This window comes from Pleurodeles waltl, chromosome 7 (assembly GCF_031143425.1).
Source record: "Pleurodeles waltl isolate 20211129_DDA chromosome 7, aPleWal1.hap1.20221129, whole genome shotgun sequence".
Classification (NCBI taxonomy): Eukaryota; Metazoa; Chordata; class Amphibia; order Caudata; family Salamandridae; genus Pleurodeles; species Pleurodeles waltl.
In genome coordinates, this window is record NC_090446.1 from 37,547,838 (window position 1) to 37,562,499 (window position 14,662).

General features: G+C 41.0%; 1 pseudogene; it reads left to right on the forward strand.

The window, feature by feature from the left end:
- Positions 1-5,532: 5,532 nt before the first annotated feature.
- On the forward strand, positions 5,533-6,047 carry LOC138246771 (olfactory receptor 5V1-like; annotated as a pseudogene).
- Positions 6,048-14,662: the final 8,615 nt, after the last annotated feature.

The window sequence follows — 14,662 nt, forward strand, 5'->3', positions numbered from 1 at the left end:
AGCAGCCTAACCAGAAAGAGAGGACGAGAGGAAGAGACAGACAAGGTCAGATAGAGAGAAAGATTGTACAGTCAGTGAATCCGTGAGATTATACTAAATTGAAAATAAGCATTCACATCAGGTGTTGGACTCAGTCAACACTGTACCCTAGGACCCAAGCTGCATTTCAAGGATAAGAATCAACAAGACAAAAACTTGTTTGAAGGATGCACCCATCCATCTTATACATACAATGTCAGTTGCTAATCAAGGGTTTTACTACTTTGTTAATGGGTCATGCAGTGTAACTTAAACCCATAGTAGAAATGTTGCTTTTTCAATGTAAAAGTAGGTTATATGCCTTCAAAAGTGATTTGCTCAACTTCAGGACAACGTCTTTGCTACAGCTGTGAAGCACAGCAATTCAGAACATGCCCACAATGTGGGCACATGGTGCTCTTTTTGCAACTGCTACCACTTTTAATTGGATGTCTAACGAAGCTGGATTCACAGGAAGATATGGGGACCAGTACTTCTGAGGCAGCAATAACTATTTTCCCATTTCAATACAATGTGCCTGATTCTAAAAGTGCACTTTGTAGTATGTTTTGTAGTATTACAAAACACACTACAAAATGTAAGTTTTGTCTACACTTATGTATGCAGAGTTCTCCACACTCACTGTGGAGTTTCTGAACATGCATACGTACATTTTAATAGAAAATGTGGGAGGGCTAGAGGGGAGTGGGTGAGATAAGATGCAGAATTACTGCTAAAGTGAATGGATTAGGGAGGAACAATAGGGGTTTAACGAGGGCCAGGGAGGGGTTTTTTGAGGAATGTCACCCACTCTCACAAGAGTAAGCCAACTGCATTACTTGAGGTGGTGGAGACATTTAACTTAAACTTTTGAATTTATTTTACATTTGGAGTTTGTGAATATTGAAAGTAGTGAACTTACTACAAAGTATAACGTACTCAAAAGTGTAACTTATCTTGGGTACTCGGGCTCAATGAGAGGGAGTCTCCAGGAGAGACCTTTCCGTTCGCAAACTAAAATACAGTAGTTTGTCCATCCTTTGTCTACCCCTGGTCACATACTACCCCCACCATATTATTAGTATTGTCCTGGAACAGTACAAAACATTTGTGGACAAAAATAATGCATCAATAAAAATGCTCTGAATCCTTCCAGTACAAATTCATGTATAGGCTTACTTTGAAAACTTTCCTACTTTGTACAGCATACATGCAAATATAACATTGTTTGGAGAAAATATTTTGTGTGTTTTAAGCTGTCATTTTGACCTGCCCAAATACATTTTTTGCCAGGCTAAACCAGCATTTTAATATATATACAGCATCCGTAGGGTAGGCCCCATACTGCCCTGATGGTAAGGTTCAGTGTATTTAGAAATGTGGGAATGTATTTTCATGTTTTACGTGTTCTGGTCATAAAAAAAAAATAAAAAAAACTCCTACCTTTATTTTCACTACTGTGAGGGCTTCCTCTTCCATAGGATAATACTGAGTTAACTTATTAAATTAAATAAGTGATAACTTTTAATTGAAAGCAGGCATGAATGATAAGTTTGGTGTCTAACAAATGTATACTTAAAACCCATTTTTAATGGTAAAGTTGGATTTTAAGTCATCATTCTGAAAATGCTAAATTTAGAAAGTTGTCAATTTCTTGTCCCAACTATTAGGTGCCTGCAGCCTGTATCCTTGGTCACATGACTAGGTTTAACTTGCAGTTGGTCTTTATGTATTGCTCCCAGACGCTTAGACAAAGGGGTATGGGTAACAGCAGGATGGGGCATCTCTGATTTGATGAGAGGGAGGCACGATCAACTACCACACTTGAACATCACAATTGCTTTGCCTGAGCACTCCCACAAAGTAGTTGGACACTAATCTTTTGTGGCCCCCGATAAGCTAGGTCCAGGGTAGGGAGTAAAAAAATTCCAGACACCTCTGGGTACAGAATCCTCCAGAACCTTTTCCTACTCCAAAGCTGGTACCAGGTATGAATATTGAGCACACAAACCAAACTCTTCAGTACGCCTATGGACCTTTGGAATGTTCAAAAGGACTGTTGTGCTACTCTGATGTCCTGATTTACTCCCTGTTGCCCTGTTATTTGAGTGAAGGACTGTACCTGCATCTTGAAACCCAGACCACCAGAGTGACTCCAACATCCAGATGGTTGGGCTCCTGGTCAGAAGCCGCAGGGACAGGACAGGCTTCCATCTTCTTGAACCCCACACCTTGATTCATTCTGCTGTGAGTCTCGTTCCCCCTAAGTAGTATCACCCCTGTCCTGGACCATTAGAAGATGACCTGAAGGTGCTCTGCTAGCCCAGCTGTGGTCCTGTCATCAGAACCGATGGAGCGCAACACATTTCCTCGCAAGTGCATCAGAACAGCTGCATCTACTATGCCAGACCTCACATCACAGCCTGCAGTTTCCTTGGAACTTCTACGCCAAGCATCCTCAATGCAGGCCTTTGCATCGCAAGCCCTTTGTTAATAGCATTTTCGACTATGATGCCTAACTCTGCTATGAAAGTTCTGCAAATTCTTCAGAACCAGCCGATGCGTGACAACATCTTTGACCCAGGAGTATGCACTCGAAACCCCCCTCATTGATGCCATCCTCAATGACAATGTAGGGCCTTTCATCACAGCTTCACAGTTCCTAGGATCCGCTGCTGTCGGGTGCACCCTCCACACTGGATCACTCAATGCTCTGCAAACAGGATTTAAGGTACTTTGGGCCTGATGTACGAAGTGCTTTTATTTTTGCAAATGGTCCGATTTGCAGAATCAGGTCTCTTTGTGAAGGCAAAAAGACATTTTCATTTGCTCCAAGTCCAAACTGCGATTCAGTTATCTGTTACAGAATCACAATTTGGGTGCAATTCAGAATTAGGAAGAGGCGTGTTTAGGGTGTCCCTTCCTAATTCCGAAAAGCAGGGGTATGTATGAATGTTTTGCGCCGAAATGAAGCTGCAAAACATTCATATTTTACCATCAACTTCAAGTTGGTGGCAAACCTTTCACAAATGGAAATGGCTCCCCCAGGAACTCATTCCCCTTTGAGAATGGGTGGAAAAATATTTTTTCAATGTAGTCAGTTGTCGCACGGACCACTGCCTACTCTTAAGAAAAGAAAACCATTTAAAAACAAAGTGCCAGATTGAAGAAAAGTGGTGCTGCACCCAGTGCTTCACAACTTTTCTTGCACCCCTTAATTCCTCCCTAATGCCACCATGTGTGCGCCATATCTAAGATATGGTGCACACATGGCGGTAGTTAGGAAACTAGCATAAAAATGTTGACGCTGGTTCAGAGCTTTGCAGGATTAGCATCACAAATGTTTACACTAATCCTACAAAGCACATTAAGGCCCATTATGAATAATGGTGTGTCTCCTTGTAATGCCTGATGTGAGGAAATGCCAGTGTTTACATAAAATACAATATATATGATGACTGTGTAATGTTCCTGGTTTGTGAGGTGTGGACACATCACAACCAGGCTTTGTATCACATATAGCAAATAAACATTGATGGAAGACTGTTTTACTATAATTTAGTTTCTTCCTCTCAGCCCATTACTGTTTGTGTGATATTTAGTTGGCGACACACACGTTTTACATTGATGTTGGAGTGGTTCATCTTATTTTTCCACAAGTACAATAGGGCAGATACTGCACATGTCTAACATAATGGACATTCTGTAGTCGAGCGTCACTAGTTTTGTCTCATATTGATCATTGATCAATGATGAAAGTCGTTTTCAAACATTGGAACAAGTCACAACAATTTCCCTACCTATTGCCCTATTGGTGGGTTCCATTTCTCTTATTATCTAGGGGTATCTGGTATGTTATACCTTTATACCCATTTTTATCAGATTTTTTATTTCTTTCCAGATTGCAAGGACTGCTTTTTTGACATGTGCTATCCTTTGACTGCGTTAGGAGACCTGTTCTATTCAAGTCTATTTTGTGGCCTCAATGACACTTCCGTTGGGTTATTTTTTCTAGAGTTGTCACCTTGTGTAATTTACTGTTCTTATTTGTTCTGTTTATTCACTCAATTAGAACTGTTACCACTTATTATCTGATCATTTCCTCACCGCTGGTGGTATTTCTTAGTTTTTCACACAAGTCATTAGTGTTCTAGCATGTACTTTATGGTTTCATACACAAAGCTGCATATGATTTCTGATTAATCGGCATTGGGTTCGATGTTATGCTTTTTTCTTTTGCATGAGATTACAGACTTTCATCACAGCACAATCTTCACCCTTTGGTGTATGTACAGGAGCTGCTTTTCGGAATCTACATATACCTGTCAATCTGATTTTCCTCTATACTTTTTGCAGCCTTGAAAAATTCACATTGGAGACGAAACACATGTTGGCTGTTGAAAATCAATATGAAAAGTTGATAAAAGGATGTCAGTTTTGCTTAGTTTTCTACCCATCCTTACTGTAATGGGATTGTTTTTAAACTGAAACAGAAATATTCAACATTTATGTGTACGGAGGGTACTTATTGTTTAGCAGATCTAGAAATGTGACAGGCTCATCAAAATGAACTATGGAGCCAAAAATTTAAAAGTATTAATTCAGTGACTCAGTGATCCCACAGTTTTACGCCAACATACAAATACAAGAAAAAAATCTGATATGGTCGAACTAATCATACCTGTTAGTAATTATTCAGGGTTCCAGTCCAATAATCCTTGTTTTGCTCCCTATGACACCCAAGACAGGGACCAACTATGAACAAATTAGTCATGATCCCGTTTCAAAGAGCAGTCCAGCTTTAAGTTAGGTCTTGCTTACTCTGCCCAGGAGGAAAAGCAATGCCAAGCATTGTTTCGGCTTTGGAATTTCATCAGTGAGATGCAGCTTGAGTCCTAAGATTCTCATCTGTGATGTGCAGCTAAAGTCCTAAGATTCCCTTTACCAACTTGCAGTATGCATTTCATATCTCATCACTAAGGTAAAAAAGATTTGTGCACATCTCAAAAAAATCTTTCTTCTCATTCTTTGATTGATTTCAATTCTTCCCTTTGAAACTCATATGTATGTGATGACCCCTAATAAACCATTCAAATATAAACATGTTATGTATTTGGTTTCCGATTAGCTTCAAATGTAAAACATGAACCTTCACAAATGAAAGAAGAAAATCTGAGCTCAGAAGAAGCGGAGGACTTCTTGATTGTTGGATTTTCAGATTTTCCAAACTTGCAAAGTCTGCTTTGTGTTACATTCTTGCTGATTTACTTGGTAACTTTAATTGGGAACCTGCTCATCATGATAACAATATACTCAAACTTACACCTACATACACCAATGTATTTCTTTATCACCAATCTGTTCCTCATTGAAATCACTTACATCTCAATCATCTTTTTACCCATGCTAACCCATTTCTTTCTAGTTGAAAACCGTGTGTCACTCACTGAGTGTCTCCTTCAGATGCATTTTTTCATGGTTATGGTGTCCATAGATATCCTTCTTCTCACAGTCATGGCCTACGACCGGTCTGTGGCCATCTGCAATCCCTTACGATACACGACAATAATGAACAAGGCCGCATATTTGTGTCTGGCTGTTGGATGCTGGCTATTTGGTCTCTTAATCCCAGCCACACATACAGTACTACCGTCTAGCCTGTCCTTCTGTGAGTCCCACACGATCAACCACTTCTTTTGTGATATGACAGCCTTGATGAAAATATCTTGTAGTAACTCTAACAGTTTTGAAATCTTAACCTAGTTGGTGCAATCGTCGGAATATTGTCATTTGTTCTAGTAATCATATCATATATCAAAATTGTCTCTTCGATTCTAAAAATCAAATCAATAGGCGGGAGACACAAAGCCTTCTCTACATGTGCCTCCCACCTTACCATTGTTATTTTATTCTATGCATCTGTCTGTTCCACTTACATGCGCCCGGCCTCACCATATTCAGTGAAAGACAACAAAATAATGTCCTTGTCATACATTGCTGTTGCTCCATTGTGCAGCCCTGTTATATAGAGTCTGAAAAACAAAGTGTTTATTAATGCCCTGAGGAAGACAAACAGTAAATCTTGAACAACAGGAGTAAGACCAGCTGACTTTTTGATGTTGCAAAACTGTCCACTGGTCAAGATTGCCTTTACAATGGGATCTATTCTGTCGCCATAAACCTGATGCACACTTTTAGGGCCTGATTTATATTTTTTTTAGTGCCGTATTTGTGTCATTTTTTGTTGCAAAAGCAGTGCAAACTTACAAAATATAATTGAAATTTGTAAGTTTGCGTTGCTTTTGCGTAAAAAAATGAAGCAAATGTGGCGATAAAAAAGTATAAATCAGGCCCTTAGACTCTCTAGGATAGTTCTTCATATAAGCAATTGGTTCCAGATCAATAGGTCATAATGTTTGAGGCCCATCAGGATTAATCAGTAGGAGGTTATACTACCTCCACCCTTAACGATTATTACAATATTTGTATACAGAATAAGTGTTTAAATAATCAAGCCTGATGATCCAAATTATTGATGCAATTATTGATTGTTGGAAAGTGGGTCATTAGTTTTGGGGCCTGCACAAGAAATGAGTCAGCACAGGACCCAAATACCCCATTGTAGCACTTCAATCTCATAGGATAGCATTGCAGAACAGTCCAAGGCTTACTCAATGGAGGTGGTGTGGGCTTGTAATCCCCATTCATGAGCACACAAGCATGAAACTCAAAAAACAATTGTCAGGTCTATGCTTTTTGATGAAGTATCAGTACATTTATTACAAACACACTACACAATTCTATGCAATAATTTACAAATATACACAAATTGATGGAATTACTCTTGGATGACATTGTGTAATCACTCATGTCTCCCGAGGGGAAATATAATCCAACAACCCAGATTGCAAAATAACCCCTGGTATCCCAATGCAATATTTGACTGTAATGTAAAGTGAGAGCACCTAAATCTGGCAAATAAGTAGATCTACTTGCTGATTACTCTGATTACTTCTTAGTTACCCTTGACTAACCCGGTGTAATACCATCCAACACTGATAGAAGATACAGTCCTACAAGCAAAGAACAAAAGCTGTAAGAGGCTTGTGTATTACATTATGTTGGAACCCTTGGGGGCTTATGATTCCTTGGTCCCACCCAACCTAGGGTTGGGACACAAACATTGCATTGGGGGAATGCTGCGCTGTCCCTGCAGCTACCCCTGGCAATGGGCACTTGGTTGGTGGTGATCTTATCTTCCTGGAGCCACCAGTAGCAGAGCACACAGCTCAGGTAGACTTGGGCCTCGCAAGGCCTTACGGGGCATATGGATATTTAATGAGAGGCTCTCCCGCTGTGCTGCGGAGAGCCACTTTGAGTTCCTTGTTTTCTTTTTCTTCCTTTTTCTGTGGCCTTGTGCCACTTTTCCTGGTGTTTGGGGTGGGTGTCCTTGGTGGAGGGCAGTATGGGGATCTCACTCCTGGCTGCCCCATGGTTTGGGGTGTCTGGTCCCACCCAGATATCCCATCATGCTGCCACCTCGTTGGAGTCCAATCCCACCTGGACACCCCCTGGTGGCTCCAGCTGGCTCCCCGCATGGCGAGCACCTCATGGTGTGGGCACAGGAGGCTGCCCTTCACTGGGTGCTGCTGCGGCGGCCGGGAGGGTTCAATGGCATTCCCTTAGCTCTTTACTTTTTCAGGCCCAGGGGTGGGATACGGACCCCCTCCTCACCATTATTGGGAGCGCAGTGGCGCTCCCTCCCTTCATCCTTTTCATGGAGTTGCAGGATGGGGTCCGGGCCTCTATGGCCATTTTTCACAGGGGGCACGGTGGCACCCCCATGACTTTCTCTTCCTGGTGGGATCCCGGGATAGGGCCCAGGGCCCTGAAACAATCTTCACTGGGGTGGAACGGTGCAACAGTGCTCCCTAGGTCAGTCTTTGGCTGCCAACTCTTCCCTAGCCTGCGGCCATCTTTCTGGGGGACGTGACACGTCCCCAAATGTTCTTCTTGGTTGGGCCCCCTTCCTGCATTTTCTCAGGGAGCGCAACAATGCTCCCCATGCTACCCTTCTCCTTAGGGGACCCGGGATTTGATCCGGGGACCCTCAGCTCCTCTTCACAGGGTTCACAATGGTAGCCCCTGGCTTTACTTCTTTTTGGGAGCATTCCCGGTCCCTTGCCTACCCCAGGGGCATTGACCAGAGCAGTGGCAGAGCCCCACGCACTTCGCCGCTTGCTTGGAATTAGGTCAAAGGTCGCAGATCTTCTTTATTGGATATCTCAGGCCCTGTGGGTTGTTTTTCAAGATCTTGATGTCGTTTCACTCCTGGTGATGAGCCCTTGCCACCAGGAGCACTCTCATTAGGCCTCCTGGCCTAGAAGGTTCCCAAATGGTAGGGAGCCAGTCTCACTGACTCCCTGCATCAGCCTTTCTTCTGGGTGGTGTGCTCTCCTTGCACCAGACTAGTCTTTGCTCCAACTAGTCCTCAGGGAGGGTAAGGGGGCAGCTTACCTGGCCTTGGCATGTGCCTCGCTGTGCCTGACGTCCTTCAAGGGCAGTCAGGTTTTTTTTCCTTCCAGTTGCCCATGACACTAGTCGGCAGTCCCCGTGTCCAGCACTGAAGCACAGCCATGAGATAGAGCCCTCACCTGTGCAAGACCTTTTAAGTGGGGGTAAAAGTGTCCAGCAGACCTGCACTTCTGGCCAATCCAGAGGTGTCACATTACCTCTTTGCCCCTGTCCACTCCTCCCTGCACAGTATTCTGGGATAGCTTAAAATGGCATTGTCCAGTAGCTAGGGCCATATGTGCTCTGAAACTCAGCCCTCCACCTTGACAATCATTCCTTCCAGAGCCTCTCAAACCATTTCCTGGCAGGGGCTGACAGCTGGCTGATTGATGCAAGGCCCTGCTCAGGCAGCTATATAGAGCAGTAATTGACCCTAATCCTAGGCTGAGTCAGAGAAAGGTGACATGCCTGGATGAGCAATAAGTTGTACAATTATTCTTTTGTTACCTACTGCATCATTCATTTCATATAGGTTACAGTGTACATTGGTGTGACTCTCTGTGGGCCCTGAAGGTCCTGAGTTATGCCCTGGGATACTCTTTCCCATGTACATTTAATGGAGTGTCCCTTCAGTGAAAAGACAGTAAGCACACTGACAATCCCTCACATGTGTACACCCATCTCATGATACCTATTCCAGGTCACCTCCCACTCTGCATAGTTCCTTCTATTCCAGGCTACTTATGCACAGTTCCTGGGCTGCACTTGCCAGAAGTCCTTCCTGCACAGCCCTCACATGGGTGCACCCATGATTACGTGTAACCAGCCCGGGGCCTCCTACTCTTGCTGCGCCACAGCAGCCTTTCCTTAGCAAGGTGGCACCAGTAGTAAACACGCACCGTCCATTTTACCATGAGTTGACTGTGGGTGAATCTCCAATTAGGATGCTTCCTCACAGTAAAAGATCAAAAATCAGGTGGTCAAAAAATGAAACACGAGGGCGGACCAGATGGTCAAAACTGTCCTCTCACATTGATTCAGCACCTCACCCTACAGACTCTATGTTGGGGGTAGGTCAATGACTGTCAGTATGTGTTCTGAATTCATATTAGCCTTCTCAATCACAATAAATTGCAACCGCATTATTACAGGAAGATCCTCTGTCACTCCAGCATATGTTGGTGGTGTCTGATGGCAAACAAGAAGGCAAAAGCTCAAGGCTTAAATGCAAGGAATCCAACCTTCAAAATATTTTGTGATTGTAACACCTGCCTTTGAATACTTAAATAAAACATGCCAAAGCCATAAAACATGTAAATTATGAATCCCTTGCCCAATAAGCATATCCAATACCATGAAACAAGAACAAGTAAATAAAAGCAGCTATCATGATGATTTGGAACATAAAATCCTAGTGAATGATGATGATATAACAGTCATTGTTAGCAACTAAATCAGAAACAAAGGATGCCTGTTCTGATTTTGAATAGGTATTGGAGCCAAACGTAAATGAAAGTGAAGGTAAGATTGACATAATTAGAGATGGGATCAACACTATCTTTATTTTTTAGTTTTGTGAGGAATAAAACAGCTTTAAATATCTTGAATAATGGGTAGCAATTACCTTTAATTCAACTATGATCCTATTCCTGATGCAGGCAAGTCTTTTGAAGGGATAGTTGAAGGAACTGCATGTTGTTCTCAAATTCAGTATACTGTTAACAGGAATGTTCAGATATAGACTAGTACCTTTAAAGACTGTAAAAAAGAAAACAGTTGGATAAGGCATATTCTTCGATTCTTTAAAATGAGAAAACTAAAACATAAAAATGAAGAAAATCTTTCTATATTTGGAGAAATCATCGATTTTGAAATCTTGTTGAGCAGCCGATCTTAGATCGGCTGCTGCCTGGTTTATACCTGCAATCAAGGAACTCCACGCCCAGCAGGATTTAGGACGGTCAATATTTTACACCTTCATTAGTAAGGACGAAATTAAGTTACTGCCAGTTTTGTGGTTGATCTGTTAGCCAACTCTGAAAGCAATATCTTAAAGTCGTACTTAAGGCACTTTGGGCCAGATGCAGGTAGGTTTCCTTTTGCGAGTTGCAAATTGTGAGTCCCAGCGACTCGTAATTTGCAACTCACAAAAGGAAATGCAGAAAGGTGTCTCAGACACCTTCTGCGACTCGCTATGGGGTCGCAGAAGGGCTCGCTGTGGGGCAAAGACCCACCTCATGAATATTTATGAGGTGGGTCGCAGTTTGCGACCCCATAGCGAGTCTAGGCACTCACGGGGATGGTGGCCTGCTAGGGACAGCAGACCACCATGTCCGTGACTGCTTTCTTAATAAAGCAGTTTTTTTTTTTTTTTTATCAGCCCGTTTTCCTTAAAGGAAAACGAGCTGCAAACAGAAAAAAAACCGAAACCATTTGTTTCGGTTTTTTCAGAGTAGGCAGTGGTCCTATGGACAAAAAAATATTTTTGTTTGCATTCACAAAGGGGAAGGGGTCCCATGGGGACCCCTTCACATTTGCGAATGAGTTACCATCTACTTCAAGTGGATGGTAACTGCGAGTTGATTTGCGACCGCTTTCGCGGTCACAAATCAACTCTACATCGCGATGCGGTCGCAAATAGGAAGGGAACACCTCTTCCTATTTGCGAGTCGGAATCACATTTTGCGAGTCGGTACCGACTCGCAAAATGTGACTCTGCATCGCGGAAGGCCTTTTGCGCCTCGCAAACTGCGTTTTTTCGCCGTTTCGCGAGGCGCAAAAGGCTACCTACATCTGGACCTTTAACTCTGAAGCAAATATTAAAAGCTACCATTTGAGAAACAAAAAACATAAATACAACAAGCAGGGATCAGAAATGAGAAGTAAGACGGTCCTGAAGTATGGAGTGGAATATAGGTAGTATAAATTATAAATGATTAAATCTTGCATTTTAAACAAGGGGTTTGGCGCAATGGGTGAGGACAAAGGCACATTTAGTTATGGTACTTTTATTATAACTTAATTAGTACCATCTTCAAATGTCTCTGACATCTAGAGAAAGACCCTGTTAAAGTCAAGTCTACATGGCCAGTATAAAATCCATGGAGGGAAGATCTAATTTGATAATGCAGTAATGTCAGTTTTCATCTGAAATTACCTACATTTCTACATTTACAATGGTTGCAAGTTGATGGCAAAAAAAGGAGAATATCTTTTTATTCAACAAGTCATATACAGTTTTAATAATGTACTCTAAAATTGACATCTAAAGGTGAGGGATGCAAAGTAACATTAAAATGAGATCTAAAACATTTGCTAATCCAATCCATAGACATATGTCACAAACCAAAACATACCATCCTTTCTCTGAGGAAACATGGTGGTAGGGGAAAACACTAACATCCATTTTGCACACCCCCAGAGAAGAGGCTCTTCAACAATGTAATCATTTCTTAATAAGGACTTGAAGGCTTTGTGTGCAAATCCACAAATATAAACATAAAATAGCTTAAGGCAACTATGAGCTAATAAAAACCAAAAAAGGTATAAAATATTGAATGTCTATAAATATACATAATACAATGCTTGTTAAAAGTTAGGTGCAACAAGCGGATGTAGGAGGTTATAGGTAAAGGTACAGAAATTATTTTGGGACATAAAATTGACTATGCCTCCGAACTCATGGAATCATTGCCTGTTAAAAGTGTCTTATTCTGCAACTCACTAGGGCATTCAGAACATCCAACCCTAAGCATATCAATAGGTAACCATGTCATTATCAGTTAGACATTTTTTTGAATATCAGTCAAACATCCTTGCTGCTGGTACTGTTATAAGATTAGGATAGATTTTCAGTATATATGAAAAAACAAAGGTTAAAGTAATATTATAGTTAGGTGAATTTCTCATAGACAATGTAAGCGTTTTGAACTTAAAAAACACAGAAATTCACCTGTCAAATTTATGAGCGCTTACTATAACTTACGCCCTCACCTTACACTGCTTATGACCTCATACATGACATCACTCATGACATGTTCCATGACATAATTTATGACATCCATAATTTTAGAATGGACTTTGCATTTTGACTCCACGTATGCTACTGTACTAGGTATAATTTATATGCACCAGATTTTCGCTACCCCTTTCTTTAATATGATCTCAAGAGATGCTTGTGAGATCCTAAAAATACTTTAGAGAGAGATTTTATATTTTCCCTAATTACAATACTTACCTCTTACAATCCCCACTACCAGACTAAAGGAAGAGACTGGTCTCATCACTGGGAGCTTGCATGAAGGTAACCAGTGAGTGCAGTGGTGTGACCAGTCTGCTAACACATCTTACCAGGGTCTGCGGTTGCCGCAGTAGGGTTTGATAAAAATGTATCTCTCTGCTCATACCTCTTCCTATGCTGACAGGTATGCCTAGTATGATATGGGGGGAACTGCCCTGTTTTCTGAGTGATCTCTCTTGCATGATAAGTCTGCATAGTACAGTGTAGGGAGAGACTGCCACCTCTCCTATGAATAGTGACTTGGATGATGGTTGTGCAACTTGGAGTATGAAAAGGGGCTTACCTATCAAGTCACTCCTATTCGGGATGACAACTGTTCAAGTAAGGTGCAGGAATGAAATTACCCCAATGCTGTGAAGTCTGTCTTGCATAACAACTATAGCGACTATAACTGTATGACAAAATAATAGAGCTACATACACATGCAGCATGGAACTGTCCCTGAAGATGGAATTGACAGTTTTGATGAATATTGCCATATTTTAATATAATTGAAAATTATAAGTATTAAGCAAAGAAAACAAAAGAAATAATAAACTTTTTGTATCACAACAAAACAATTTGACAACTATATTACCAAAGTCTATGATCAACTATTAAACAAAAAAAAGAACATGGCATTTTTTTAATACTCATCAGCAGGCTCTAATGTCTCCCTCTTTTTGCTTTATTTGCCTACTGGATTTCAATTCAGGTAGCAATGCTTTTCTAGTCTTTTAGCCACCTTAGCCTGCCAAGGAATGTTTAGTTTTGATTATATACCACTAGGCTAGATGGCATAAATGTTCCTGCGAAGCACCATGTCTATGAGTTACAGTTCACAAAGCCTAGCTCAGGCAAGGTTAGCATGTGCTGCTAAACCACAACTTGCCCAGTCACTACCAATTCCTTCAAACCTGAACACACTGTCATTCAAGATGTAGCTATTCCTCAATATGACAATACTTCTGCTTCCCTAAACAAAACTGTTCTTTGCTGCTTATATAAGCAGATAATTATTTACTCAGAGACAAAAAAAAGACAAAATAACCAAAAAGATAAAAGTTACATATTAGTCAATAATTAATAATGCTGGATCATCAGTATATGTTTTAAACCTTTCCATATTTAATAATAATCTTTATTTCTGCTGGAAGCCATAAAAACATTTAAAATAGTAACTACATATATTAATTGATCTTAAAAATAAAACATCGATAAAATGATCTAAAATATCACACAGTTGATATATTATCCAAACCCTAAAACATTTACAAAATGACAAATACATATACTGTATACAGTAAGTCTTAAAAACAAAAATTAGTTAAGATCAATCTGTAGTGACACACAGTTAACAACCTATCAATTTATGGCATCAGGACAAATCAATGGTCTAACCAGGCATCTTACAGGGTTGCTAGCCAATCAGATGTAAGCTCTCTGGATCTTGCTGCCCAGGCACATTGAAGATACCTCACTACTGAGAACACTATATTATCACTTGAGTAGCTTATCAATATACAGAGAGATTCCCTATGGTTCCTTATTCCAAGGCGTCTACATAGGGGAATAATCCACTTACTTCTAGGAGTTAAGTATCTTGGGCAGAAAAAAACAAAGTGGGCCAAGGTCTCAAGTCGCGTTGGGCAAAAGTGATAGAAGCCCGAAGTGCAATCGGCCTCATGCCACCCCGAGGTGAAAGATTTCAGTGGCAAGGTCACCAGTCTGAATTTGATATAAAGGCTTTTTATGTAGGCTGGTTGTACATTGTCCATATAGGTTTCAAAATTTGGTGAACATTTATGATTTAAAAATCCAACTGTCCTGCTACCTCGTCCCTGGCTAGAC